At 40.7% G+C, this 13,905-nt stretch overlaps 1 pseudogene; it reads left to right on the top strand.

The window, feature by feature from the left end:
* The first annotated feature begins 1,524 nt into the window (after nt 1-1,524).
* LOC148030750 (MFS-type transporter clz9-like) lies at nt 1,525-2,198 on the top strand (annotated as a pseudogene).
* Nucleotides 2,199-13,905: the final 11,707 nt, after the last annotated feature.

Raw genomic sequence — 13,905 nt, 5'->3', positions numbered from 1 at the left:
GTTTTTCAAACAAACACAGACATGCAGCATTCCCCTTCAACTTGATCTTGTAAAAACCAACCCACCAATTACAATGCATTGTGATATTTATAAATTGATGATCTCTCCAATCTCCTTCTCTAAATAGCTTGTAACTTGCTTATTTCCTATGTATGCCACACTTCCAACCCCTTGTGAGTGTAAGGCCTATTTGACTAAAGACATCCCTTTGTTGCTCATATTTGTGCACAAGCTTGCTCTTAGATAAACAGGGGTGAAAGGTTTGTCCCTATAGGGGCATACATGTTAAGCACGTTGCATTTTGCACTACCCAAAAGTGAGATTCTTCTTGCAAAATCCCATCCACCACTATGTTGCCTAGATTATTAGGAAAATTGCCAAAGCTATTTCCTATTTTAGAATCTATTTCTCTCTCATCTCAATGTGCTGTGACGGAGGTCAACACACTCCTATACAAAGTGATAAAAAAAACAATCAACAAGCTCATTTGTATTGTTCGCAAGTGAGGAAGGCAAAACATCAGCACGCCCACCAAAGAAGAGGGTTTGTTGTTCAAATTATGCATACCTATTGAAGAGATACTACACGCTCAATGTGGTACTTGTTAACTCCAATACCTCACACTTCTACATTACTTACTTGTGTGTATTTTAAACTATAATTCTAGTTACATTGTCACTCATTTTTAGGTTAATATGGTGTTATGTAAAATTATCATCATACTCTTCAATATTCACTATTATCACACCCCTTAATTGAGACTTTCTTCATTTGCTTCATTCTCCAAGCAAACTATCTACACCTCTCCCCTATGAAGAGAATCTCAAAGAGTGCCTTGTTCTCTTGTGTTTGTGATACAATAGCCTATTTCTTATGTTTGATAACCTCAAAGAGTGGCTCATTCTCTTGTGTCCGTGAACACAACAACCTCTTTTGTCTTGCCACCATAAGGACTAAATGGCACAAGGATTTCCAAAAAGAGAAGTGAAAGGGGTGAAAGGCATATGTTCCCACCTACCCAACAATGTTCTCTTCCTCGACCATCCAATGCTAGAAATGCACCAACAATTTTGAAGGAACATGAGCCATCAAATACTCCAATACCAAGCCTAAAACCAAGAGAAAACAACTTTGTTAGACAAAGTCAAATATGGCCAAGGCAATTGCTACACATGATAAGGGTATGTTTAGGCAAGAGTGTTATAAGAAATTTGGCATGAGTATAATAGCCCTAGCTTCTTGGTTGGATGGAAAATCCAAAAGGAAGCAAAGGGTGTTATAGCTGATGAGGATGAAGTCATTCTCAATTGGGCATTCAAAATGCTACACATCGGGCAACCCGCCTATTTAAGGTGCTCCAAATTAAAGGTTGCAAAATTTTGTCACATGTGTGAGACCCCTTTTTCCAATGGCATCCTTGGAAAGAGTTGGTGGGATGGGTTTTGGATGAGATACCCAAAACTTACTTTTTGAGTAAGTGAAAATCTAGACAAAGCAAGGGCAATTAGTCTTCATCTAGAAGTGATGGGACATTCCATGAAAACTTGCAAACAATGTACAATCTACATAATCCCTTTGAAGAACATTTGGAATGCTAATAAAATAGGAGTGCAAGGCAACAAGGAAAAATGCACACGGGTGTTGGCTCAAAAGGGTTCAAAAGTTGTGTATGGCGGCATAACACCAAATGACTATGAGTGGCTCATGATTCTTTGTTGTGTGAATGCTACTGGAATAGCTAGCCCTTCCAAGTTATTACATGTTTAAAGGGAAGAAAGCCATGCAAAACTACTTGATGGAATATGAGGTTGGAGCTATTATGTCAATGCAAAGTAAAGCATAAATGACAAGGCAACTGTTTGAGGCATGGCTAGAACATTTTAGAGTTGCAAGTGTGCAATCCTCCATCTCCTTCAAAATGGCACTTTCTAGTTGTTGATGGCCATGGAAGCCACACATGCCTTGAGGTGGTACAAAAACCCCAAAAGTGGGGTATAAACATCATCACACTACCCTCATGCACATCGTACAAGCTCCAACCATTAGATGTGTCTATTTTTAAGTCCTTTAAGATGATATTTTGCAAGGAGAGGAACCTTTGGTAGGTCAAAAGCTTCTCTACACATACTACTAAGGGTAAACAAGCTAGCATTGCATCTAGGGGCTTAATCATAGCTCGCATAGAAAGTAATATCTAGGCAAGCTTCATGGCAACATGAATTTGGCTCCTTGCTCAAATTTGGATGTATGTCTGCAAATTTAAGACATCAACAATGATTCTAATGATGGCATGGATGCCCAAGATTGCAGCCATGTCCCTAACACACAATTTATGGAGAATGTTGAAGATGGTCTCAATACCCAAGAAATGGCTGACTATAGCCATGTTCCTGAAACACTGCTCATAGAGGAATTAGAAAAACATGTGGTTGCCACTCTTAGCCACTTGTATGACATGAGGGCACCACCAAATGCTCCATGCACTACAAATCAGCAAGGTTGCAATGTTTCAAAATTGCTGCAAATATCTTTATGGGGGGCTTTGTGGACTACTTTAACTCCTTAATCCTCACCTTGCCCCAATTCATTGAAAGTCTTCAAGCCAAGAATGCAAAGAAGGCTAAGATTGAGAGGAAAAAGGAGGCAAAGAATACTTGCTCACAAGTGACAAAGGGAGAAAGATAAGAATGCCAAAGAGTCTAGGAAGTGGTGGGAAGCACAACTTCGATTTGAGAGAGAGCTTCAGACATTATTATGGGAGGATGCCTCATCAACAAGTGACCTACTTGCCTTGCATGTGCTTACGATGGAAGAGAGGCTGAACCATGTACAAAGGTTGCAAAGCACATGAGATAAGCAAAGGATAGATACTATCAAATTTGGATCCCCAATTCAGGCCTACTTTGTGTTGAGAGTGGAAAAAGACTGAATTTTTGATTGATTTTTGTTATTTTTTAGGTCTGAATGGTTGATTTTTTATGGATTTAGAGTGATATTTGGTTGTTAATGGAAGTGTTTGAGGGCGTTTTGGATGATATTGATTATTTTTTGGAAGTTCATGATGATTCTTAGTGGAAATATGAAGCTCTGTGATATTCTGATAGGTTCTGTTGAGGTTCTGATTGGTTCTTATACCTTATGTATAGCTTCTATTTTGTTCTGATTTTCTTCTATATGAAGCATGGATTGATGATTGATGAAGGTTGAAACATTTTGAAAGATTATTGAATAGTTTTTGATAGTTTGGAATGGTTTTATTATGAGTTATGAGGTTCTAATGTTCTTTGATGAGCCTCTGTCTCTGCTATGTTTCTTTTCTATTCTGTTATGTAGATCTTCTGTAAGTGTTATGTAGAATGTATGTGTGAATTTGGAAAAATTTTCTAACTTTTGGAAATGATGAATATAAGTTCAAAAGAGCTAAAAAAAATGGAAGAAGCAGCTGCTGAAGACTGAAGAGAAGACTGAAGTGAAGTGATAGTAGTGAGCTATGAAGAGATACTGTAGTGGCTCTAGTGCCCTTTCATACCTCCCATACCTCTTGGGAGGTGCATCCACGACCTAAGAAGGATTATTAATTGCCATTATAGAGTATTGTAGTGAGGAGATGATGTATTATTGAGAGAGAGAGAGAGAGAGAGAGAGAGAGAGAGAGAGAGAGAGAGAGAGAGAGAGAGAGAGAGAGAGAGAGAGAGAGAGAGAGAGAGAGAGAGAGAGAGAGCCAGAGATATCCAATTCTATCAAAACAGTGTATCTGTATATGAGAGATCAAGAGAGAAAACTATGAAGACATTGAAGATGAATACTATGTGATTGATTTCCATTAAAAAATGGTGTATTATTTTAGGTTCCTTATTCTATTGATGGATTCTATGAAGATGTTGAAGATTATGGTTAATTCTATCAAATCCGTGGGAGATATCTACTATGATGCTGCGTGTAGAATTGTTGTTTTCTTTGTTTTGGTCATCAAAAGAATGAAATAAAAGCTTGTTGATGTTACAAGATAGATTTTTTTGTAATAGAATCCCTTTTTCCTTGGTGTTCCTCTTGGGGTTCTATGTTTTTGGTGCACAGCTAGGGAAACTTGCCATCAACAAGCATCAGAAGAGGTTGAAAATGAAAGAAATGGCATTGCCAAGAAGAAAAGAATTCAATGGATATTTGCAAATTTTCTTCTTCCACTGAAGAGTTGAAGATTCTCATTATTAAATCCACTTTCCATAAGAATCTTATCACACAATGGCAGAAACATATTACCATCATGATGCAAGCTCTATGCGATGGACTGTTTCCTCTTCTTGTTGAAGCAACGGAGACATGCATCTTGGTGGCAAATTGTTTGGGAATAAACTGAAGAGTAGAAACAAAGAGAATGACTATCCATGGAAGATTTGGTATTCACTGAGAAGTTTCGAGACATCATCAAGTGGGAGATCGTGAAGAAGCTTCAGGAGTCGTGGTATGTGAAGGTTCACAAAAACAATAAGGAAAAGAGTTGGAATTTGTTAGTGGATGCTCAACAGCAAGATACATGGGATGCCTGGTGCACTGACAATCTTTTGTTTTGTCCAATTAGCAACCCACTGGAAGTTGGTAGACAAAGTGTTTTTCACAACATACAGTGTTGAAACCCTCATAAGTTGGCATTATTATAATGATGGCACAACAACGATCCTAAGAAGAATGAGTTTTAATACTTTCAGAATGGAATGTCTCCCCCTCTGTGGTTTGAAAGTCGAATTTAGAGATGTTGAAAAGAAGGAAGTAGAAGAGATGTTGGCCAAAGAATCCCTCAGAGATTGAAGCCCCTCTTTGATTCTATTCTATTGAGTAATGACCAACTGGTTAGAGCCAACCCCCTGATGAATGACGCAATCAAGAGGCAAGAGTTAGAACGAGTCTAGAGGTACATGAGAAGAGAGAAGGCAAGAATCAAGGCTGAGAATGAGATCGCAAAAGCAGAAGTCTCCTTTGATGCCCTAAAAGCACTCTTTACAGAAGTCCCCATGGTGACTCAAGGTCCCCTTCCTAGTCAGATTCATCCTAGAAATATTGATGATAGGCCAGCAAATGTAGTCCCATTGCCAATTTTTAGGGGAGAGTACAATGAAGACCCTAATCTTCATGTAGCAGAAATTACAGTAGCATGTGTGGCTAACAATGCCAAAACTCGTGAGCATTGGTTAGCGATATTCCCCACCACTTTCAAGGGCACAACGTTTCAGTGGTATGAGAGACAAGCAGCAGGAAATTTTGGCACATGGGACAACCTGAAGTTGGCCTTCCTCACTAAAATCAGGGGTAAAGATTTTGAAGAGCAGATGCGAGAGGAGTTTATGAACCTAAGTCACTCCTCTGGAGAAAGAGTAGAAGCTTATGTCTTGCGAATGAAATCCATCCTGAAGAGAAGGACTAACCATCATTTGGATGAAGGTATCCAGAAAGGAGTGTTTCTGAGAGGCCTATAACCAGAAGTTTGCAAGTTCATGGAATTGAGAAGACCAGTCAATCTGCAAGCTATAGTGGAAGGTGCAAGATTGTATGACGAAGTTGAAGCAAGGCTATCAATGACTCCAGGAAGAGGAGTCTTACCTCCTTCCATGCCAGGAATGGTATACCCACCAAATGCAGTCCCAGAGATAGTTCCCTATTCCTATCCCCAAATGCAAATAGTGCCGCAATATAATGTACTTAATCCACTGTGGTCGCCACAGACGACTGTGCCTCAAATGATGGTTCAACCTATTGAGATGGCAAGCTCAACATGTGTGGACATTGATGATGGACCACCTGGCTAGATGGGTCTGCACATATACACTTAGCATGTTGGTGGTCATTATGATACTCACATGGCCACTAGCTTATCTTATTATATTTAGTTTGTTACACCTACCTACAACTGGCAAAGATATAGCGCCAGTCGATTAGTGTAGTCTGTTATGCACTGTTTGACTTAGTAGGCCACTTTTCTTTATGTTGTATCTTATATATACTTTGTGTACATTGTGTAGTGTGTAGAAGAAGAAGAAGAAACCAACAAGAAAACGTTTTGACCTCCATCTCTCTTCTTTTGTTCTTAAATGAGCTTCCTCTTGAGTATACAGTGTGTGTTTGGCGCAGCAACTCAAGCACATCCCCCCATCACGCGATTCTTGACATAGTATTAGAGCCTCGTCACTGAGAGAGGTTGATTTTTGAAGGATAAAGTGAAGGAGAAGAAGCAAGGATTGAGCAAGCAAGCCATGGCTAAGAAGCTCTCCCATTCTTTCAGTCTCTCTCTTGGATAGTGCCTGTGGAGGCACCGGAAGCAGGGTCAAGAAAAAATATCAGATTGTTGTGAGATTTAGTGTGCGATTAGATCACTATATATTCTGCAGACAGGCCCTTTAGGGCTTTCTTGCAGTTATTTTGGGCGTCTAAGGCCGTTTCAGGCCCCGATTTAGAGCCGCAAGGTTGCGGACACAACAGTTTCAAGGTACACTATGATTTCGGTTGTGTTGAACGAAAGTGGATGCACAAGTTACAGATTGCGAATTTGTAATTCTTGAGGTGTTTGCAGGAAGCAAACATAAGGTTTATCTGCAAATAGGTTGCAGATTACATGTACTATTGAGCAATCAGTGAAAAAGATTGCTTGGCGTAGTGTTATGCACGTGTTGTAAAATACTGCAGAAGACTAGATTGTTGTGCTATATCCTTGTTTGTGATAATGGCAGAGAAAAGTGGAAATCCCATTATTGAGAAGCTGGACAAGAACAACTACCCTTCATGGAAGTTCCGTGTAACAAACTTCCTCATTGGAAAGGGCCCTTATGAGTTTATCTCAGGTGAAGAAAAGGAGCCAGAGCTGGGTATCCCTCCGACTGTAGATGAATTAAAAGCATGGAAAGAGTGGAATGTGAAAGATAAAAAGGTGATGTATTGGTTATCTGCAGTCATTGATAATACTATGCTGGGACATATTAGGAATACTATGTTTTCAGTAAATACAAAGGCACGAAAGATTCAACTCAAGCAAAAGTTGAATGCCTTGAAGAAAGGGAAAATGTTTGTCAATGAGTATGTGTTGAAGGTAAGGAGCATTGTAGATGCTTTAGCAGCGATTGATGTAATGCCGGATGATGATGATTTGGTTTCATCCACTCTGAGTGGCCTTAACAATGAGAAGGCATGGAAATCATTTGTTTCTTCAGTATATGTATAGAAGACATTTCCAGATTTTGATGAGCTGATCTCTCTCATGATTATTGAAGAGATCAATATGCAAGGTGATTCGTCTGAAAGAAATGGTGAATAGGTCCAATCATTTTACTCGAGTTCAAGAAGAGGACGTGGTCGATCCTCTTTGAGAGGCCGTGGTATGGGACATGCTAGCGATAACCAACAAAATAGGTTCAATCAGCAGTTTGGTGAAATGCAGTTTTCTGGAGGCAGAGGAAACTTTAGAGGCAGGGGGAGCTCTAGAGAAAGAGGTGGATGGAAGAATAGAGGTTCTGGAAATTATGCTATTGTTTGCCATTAATGTGGCAAAATAGGCCATATTGCACCCCATTGCTATGCAAAGAAGGATGATATTCGCAGTGGTAAATTGCAGCAAGGAAACTATGCATCGTCTTCACGACAGAATGAAGACAAAAATGAGCATCTGTTTGTTATGCAGCATATGATGAATGCAGTTACAGGAAAGGGGACACATGATGATGTATGGTATGTTGATTCAGGTGCATCTAATCATATGACCAAACATGTTGAATGGTCTGGAGAGGTGCAAGAATTACAAAACCCAGGTTATATACAGACGAGTAATGATTCATGCCACCCAATTTCACACATTGGAAAGGTTCCCTTGTCCTTGTATGATGGCCAGAAAAAGAGTCTGACAGGTGTATTACATGTGCCATCAATTACAAAGAGTCTAGTATCTGTTGGCCAAATGGTAGAGTAGGGGTTGTAGGTCCGACTTTAATGATAATTGCAGGTTGGTTGCAAAAGGAAGTAGAGTTGGCCGAATGTTCACTTTGGATGTTGGTATTCCTACAATGGATGCTGCTATGTATGCTAAAGGAAAAGGAGTAGTTGTAGATATTGAAATATGGCATAAATGTATTGGACATGCAAATGTGCAAAGGCTGAAATTAATGCAGTCCAAAGGATTGGTTACAGGGTTTCCTTCTTTTAGAGTTGCAGAATTTCATAAAGTCTGTGAAGCATGTCAGTTTGGTAAGCAGGCAAGACAACCCTTCTCGCATGATAGAGAAGTGAGTAGAAAAATATTTGATGTAGTGCGTACAGATGTTTGGGGGCCTACACAAAATGTATCTCTTGGTGGCAGCAAATACTTTGTCACATGTATAAAATGTGAAGCTGAGTGCAGATACAGGTGAGCTTCTGGAAGACCCTACTATGTACAGGCGCATAGTAGGAAGTTTGATTTATATGACTATTACCAGGCCAGATTTGAGCTATGCTGTTGGATTGGTAAGTCAATTTATGCAGGCTCCAAGGAAACCAAATTTGGATGTGGCTAGACACATACTCAGGTATGTGAAGTCCACATTGCAGTATGGACTATTTTATGAGACTGGGATTCAGATACAGTTGCATAGATACACTGATGCTGATTGGGCTGGTAGTATTTTTGATAGACGATCTACGAGTGGATATGTGTTCTCTTTTGGAAGTACTGCAGTCACTTGGAGCAGCAAGAAACAGCCTACAGTTGCCTTGTCGAGCACAGAGGCTGAGTACAGGGGCGCAGCAATAGCTGCATGTGAGGTAGCTTGGTTGCATAAGCTACTTTGTGATATGCATCAACCTACAGATGGGCCAATTGTCATTTATTGTGACAACATGAGTAGTATACACTTGGCAAATAACCCAGTCTATCATGCTAGAAGAAAGCACATTGAGGTGCATTATCACTATGCGCGGGAGAGGGTTTTACTAGGTCTTATTGATCTAGTTTATGTCAACACAGAGGATCAGGTAGCTGACATATTTACGAAGGTATTGGGTGTAGAGAAGCTGCGCAAGTTCAGAGACCTGCTTGGTGTGCAGGAATTGAGATTGAGCTCGAGGGGGAGTGTTGAGATATTGAGCTCCACTCGCGGTATGCCAGGGTGACTGTTGTGCATTTATGTCACGGACTTGTTAGTTGCAGATGCGGTTGGTACACCGCCCATGAATAATAGCTAGATGACAGCTATCCTTATCTACTCTAGTTCATGGCTCAGTTAGTATGCCACCTTAGTTAGTTGAGTTTGGTTTGAGACCCATATATAGGGTTCTTCTATTTCTTTGTACTAGATTTCTTTTTGACTTACACAACTAAGAAGAGGAAAATTGTTTTCAGCCTCCACCTGTATGTGTATTCCCCCATTGTGCAAGCAAGAAAGCTACAAGTGAGACTCCTTCCTTCTCTCCCACAATCTTGACAGGGAGGTGGTATGGCTGCAAAAGTTATTAGATGATTTGGACATGCAGGGAGATGGTGTAGTTATCATTCATTGTGACAACATGAGCAACATACAGCTAGCTAGGATTCCAGTGTTCCATGCTAGGACAAAACACATTGAGGTGCAGTACCACTTTGTGAGAGAGAAGGTACTTGCAGGAGAGATTGACTTGGTATATGTTAGCACACAAGATCAGATAGCTGACATTTTCACAAAGGTATTGGGTGTAGAGAAGCTTTGAAAGTTTCGAAGCTTACTTGGAGTTGTAGAGATAGAGTTGAGCTTGAGGGGGAGGGTTGAGATGGCAAGCTCAACATGTGCGAACATTGATGATGGACCGCCTGGCTAGATGGGTCCGCACATCTACACTTAGCATGTTGGTGATCATTATGATACTCACATGGCCACTAACTTATCACTTATTATATTTAGTTTATTACACCTACCTATAGCTGGCAAAGACATAGCGCTAGTTGATTAGTATAGTCGGTTATGCACTGTTTGACTTAGTAGGCCACTTTCCTTTATGTTGTATCTTATCTATACTTTGTGTACATTGTATAATGTGTGGAAGAAGAAGAAAGAACCAGCAAGAAAATGTTTTGGCTTCCATCTCTCTTCTTGTGTTCTTGAGTGAGCTTCCTCTTGTGTATACAATGTGTGTTTGGCGCCGCAGCAGCTCAAGCAAGTCCCCCCACCACGCGATTCTTGACACAACCACAAAAACAGTGGCCTCAAACAGTTCCTCCAATGGCAACTCAATAACAGTGGAACCCTACCAACTGGAATCAACAAACCCAAGTTTCAATAGGAGCTCTGAATAAGAACCAGAATAGAGGACCCTCTAGATCAACCCAACCAATGTATATAGTAATTATAGAAGCTTCCCAAAACCTTACTACAAGTACTTCAGGAGGTGAAAATCTGAAGGACTACTTATCCAACTCAGTTGCAAGTATCAAGAAAGAGCTTATGGATGTGATTATAGAGCATCTACAGACGCTGAAGGTGAATACCGCCAATATATCCACCCCTACGGGAGCTGGGAGAGATGTGATGCGTTCTAATACATGGTGCGAAAAGTGTCATCAAGTGGGACATTTAGCCACTGAATATACCCAAAAACCAACCATTCCTGGAGCCTTTTGTTCCTATTGTTTACAAAAGAACCATAAAGAAGATATTTGCTCTCTGAAAGAGATGCACGAATGAAGATAGATAGATGAAAATGCAAGATTCAACTTGCTAGAATCCAAAATGATAACACGAGATATTGGACCAAAGCCTAGGGAGTTTGGTCCTAATTTTGGTCCAAGGAGGTTTCCCTCTCAAAGTTACAGAGGACGACAGTCTGGCGGTGGTTAGAGATCCGAGGTGAAATGTTACAGATATAGAGAAAAGGGTCATATCTCCTCGAATTGTCCAAACCCTAGAAGATATGTGGATTACAAGCCCTTATGCAGCAGATGCAAAGGAGAAGGCCACATTGCAAAGGGCTGTCCAAGTCTAGCCCCTGTCAAGGCCAATGCCACTGATAGCCAACAGAAGGCACAAGAGCCTGCCTCCAATTTGGTAGAGTTGGAAGTTGCCGCTATCACGCACGCCAAGAAGAAGGAACCAGTTGTCTAGAAAGAGAACAACTCCCATGGTAAGACTATGAAGTTCAACCTACCAACAGAGGGACAAAGTAGTACATGACATAACAGTGCAGTACATAGCACTATAGTGCCACAGAGAGTCATAGAGACAATCCCAGAAACAGGACCAGAGGTCCAGGAGATAGACGATATAGAAGCACCTCCAGAAATAGAGGAAGTGCTGATGCTGCCATTGCAAGAAGAAAAAGGAAAGATAAAAATGGGTGTAGCCGCATACCCCAGTAAGCTGGAGAAGCCCATGGATCCTATCAAAGAATATGACTTGGTAAAAGACCTAGACACTTTTAAACCAAACTTAACATTTTGATAGTTGTTGATACTGTCTCCCAACTGCCAAAAGAAATTCAAAAGCATCTTGAGAAGATGTGGACTAAGAATTGCTCCTTCAACAATGACCAAGACCAATAAGGCCTCGGATCCTGTAAAGGAAGTGGATGTGGCTAATGCCTTCCTAAATCCTAGAACACCAAAGACTAGTGTATGGATAGAAGGATGCTTTATTTCAGATGCATTGATTGATGGAGGCTCATCAATAAACATAATGACAGCTGTGACAATGAAGGACTTAGGTTTGCAAGGAATTCAACCTAGGCAGTGGCTTATTAGATTGGCAGACCAAAGCAGAATTAAACCATTGGGCATCCTCCCATACATAAAAACAACCCTTGCAGGAAAAGATTACTGGCTAACCTATCTGGTGGTTAAACCAAATTCTTATGGGACCTCATACCCTCTGCTGTTGGGAAGACCTTGGCTTTTTGAAGCGAGAGCCAGGACGGACTGGTTCAAAGGAACCCTAACCCTAGGCAAAGGACCCAACAAAGTGGTGTTGAAATCGTATGGATCACAAAAAGGCAATGGATCCACATCCATCAAAGTCATAAGTGACTCCTCCAATGAAGTTAGAGATAGTACATCAAGAGACGAAGGTTGTTAAATAGATATTTCCCAAGAAAATCGAGGCATAGTCTCTAACAGTGGGCATTGTAAGCCAACTACTGAAGGAAGTAAAGTCCTTGTCCATGGGAGAATACCTCCTGCCTCAACTTGAATTGACTTCTGAAATCACCTCTGACAGCGAGATAGAAGCATGGATGTATTGTTCTCCCTGTTACATGGCAGTCACAGAGACAATAACAGAGACAGAGCCTGAGGCAGAAGCAAAAGCAGAAACAGAAATAGATATAGAGATGGAGGAGCTGTTCTTCTCCTGTACAGAGCCTCTACAGAAGCAGAGACGGAGCTTCCAAAGGAAGAGGATAAAAATGATGAGGAAGGAAATGAAGCAGGTTATGAAAGTGCAGTTGAAGAAGATCCTCTGATAGTGGACGATCTTGTTGATATCCCTACAGAGACCTCAGAGGTCGAAGATCTCGGGGTGTTGGATGGAATGACCATGGTTTCATTTGAGCTAACCAATGGACCACAAAGTATGCAGAATTTGCATAAGCAATGGATCAAAGGTATAAAAATTAAGTTCACTAGTGGATCCTATCGCCTGACCATTCATTTTGGAGAAAAGATGATGATGATGCCCCAATAGAAGCCAGAACCATTAGAGCCATGGCTTCTAGAAGGTCCGTGCTATGTGAGATTCCTAGACGCATCCTCTGAAGATGAATCCCTAAGTCCAGAAGAAATCACCGCTCACACAAAAGCAAACAAAGCTCTGATATCTTTCCAGAAATCTCAATAGACAAATAAGTCATTTTTTCAGAAGGGGAACACTGGTTCTAGTGGGACATCAGACGAGGACACTACTTCCTTGAAAGAGTTAGACCTCTATCCAGAAGCAATCCGTGGGACATTTATCTGTGAAGTGGAAGGTGAAAGACAACTGACGTTCCTGGATACTGACGATACTGAATGTCACCTAAAAGTGGGTCTCAATCTTCTAGAAGAAGAACTAGTAGTCCTGCAAGACTTACTAAAGTAGAACTTAGACGTGTTTTCTTGGTCGTACAAAGACCTAAAGGGGATTGATCCCACGGTATGCCAACATCACATTGACCTAGACCCTCATACCAAACCTGTAAGTCAAAGACAAAGGTGTATGAATCCTAATTATTCAGCTCTGATGAAGGCTGAATTATTGAAGCTTCTCAAAGCTGAGTTCATTTATCCTGTGGCTAACAGTGAATGGGTTTTGCCCATTGTGCTAGTACCTAAGAAGAACGGGAAACTTCGAATATGTGTGGACTTTCAAAAGCTGAACTCAAAGACGAAGAAGGATCATTTCCCTATCCCTTTCACAGAACAACTGTTGGACAATGGCAAGCCATGAGCTCTGTTCCCTCTTGGATGGATTCAACGGATATAACCAAGTCCAAATCGTAGAAGAGGACCAATCCAAAACAACCTTCACCACAGAATGGGAGACCTATGCCTATAGAGTGATGCCATTTGGGCTCTGTAATGCTCCTGCAACCTTCCAATGAGTAATGATGGCTACCTTCCATAATCATTTGCATAATTTCATTGAGGTGTATCTCGATGACTTCTGTGTCTATAGCTTAATCTATGAGCATTGGGGACACCTAGACCAGTCTTTTGATAGATGTCAAGAGTATGAGATTCCTCTCAACCCCGAGAAATGTGTCTTTGTGTTGAGTGTTGAAATGACTTGTTTTTTGGCTGATTTTTGTTGTTTTTGAGACCTGAATGGTTGATTTTATGAGATGATTGATTGATTTAGAAGTGGTTTGAGAGTGTTTTGAATGGTAATGATTGTGTTTTGGAAGATCATGATGTTTGTTGGTGGTTCTGTGATGTTCTGATAGATTCTGATT

This window comes from Lygodium microphyllum, chromosome 9, assembly GCF_053477565.2.
Source record: "Lygodium microphyllum isolate KBCC chromosome 9, Lygodium_microphyllum_v1.1.10, whole genome shotgun sequence".
NCBI lineage: Eukaryota > Viridiplantae > Streptophyta > Polypodiopsida > Schizaeales > Lygodiaceae > Lygodium > Lygodium microphyllum.
This window is presented reverse-complemented; position numbering and strand designations above follow the sequence as displayed.